Here is a 775-nt window from a genome sequence, read left to right on the forward strand (position 1 = left end):
GATTTCAGTTTACAGAATGAAAAAGTGGTTCTGGAACTGTTCTCTTTTAATGAAGCTGTACTTTACTTTGATTCTGCATTTATTTTTCCTTTTCAAGCAGGAATAAGAGTTTATTAAAGTGGCTGAACTGATAGATAGTGTAATATGTAATTGATGTTTTTAAGTACAGTGATAATGCATGGTATGTAATTCACTGAAACTTGTAGTACATTATTTTGTTTATGATGTTGATAGTTACAGAAGAACAATATTGACTTGTGATGTTCTTCTTTTCTTACTGCAGGAAGATTTGATTTTAATTCAGAAATTTTGTGTATGTATGTCAACAGGATATTTTGTCTGCAAAATATTTTTACATTTAAGAGATACTAAAATGGTTTATAATTATGCATCTTCTGACAAACCATGATACCTCTACAGAAAGAAGACAGTATTTCACATATGCAAGAATATGAAATAGTACTCCCCTTTTTCCTCCGGTGTGTTGGATATCACCATTGGACTTAATTTTGAGCACATATCACTAATCTGTGAAAGAAAAAAAACAGAAGGAACTTGTGCACCCAATATGAATACATTTTCACAGTTACACATATGTGGATATAAAGTTTTGATGCTTTTGCAGACTAAAACATTTTTTTGTATCTTCTGAAGATGTGAGTTCCTTGTTTTGTTTTGCAGATTCATGTTCTTATCATTTTGCTTTATTGTTTTGTCCTACATCTTGGCTATCCCTAAAGCAAGCTAAGAAAGACTGTGATGCATGTAAGCATGA

The sequence above is a fragment of the Penaeus monodon genome, chromosome 25, assembly GCF_015228065.2.
Source record: "Penaeus monodon isolate SGIC_2016 chromosome 25, NSTDA_Pmon_1, whole genome shotgun sequence".
Classification (NCBI taxonomy): Eukaryota; Metazoa; Arthropoda; class Malacostraca; order Decapoda; family Penaeidae; genus Penaeus; species Penaeus monodon.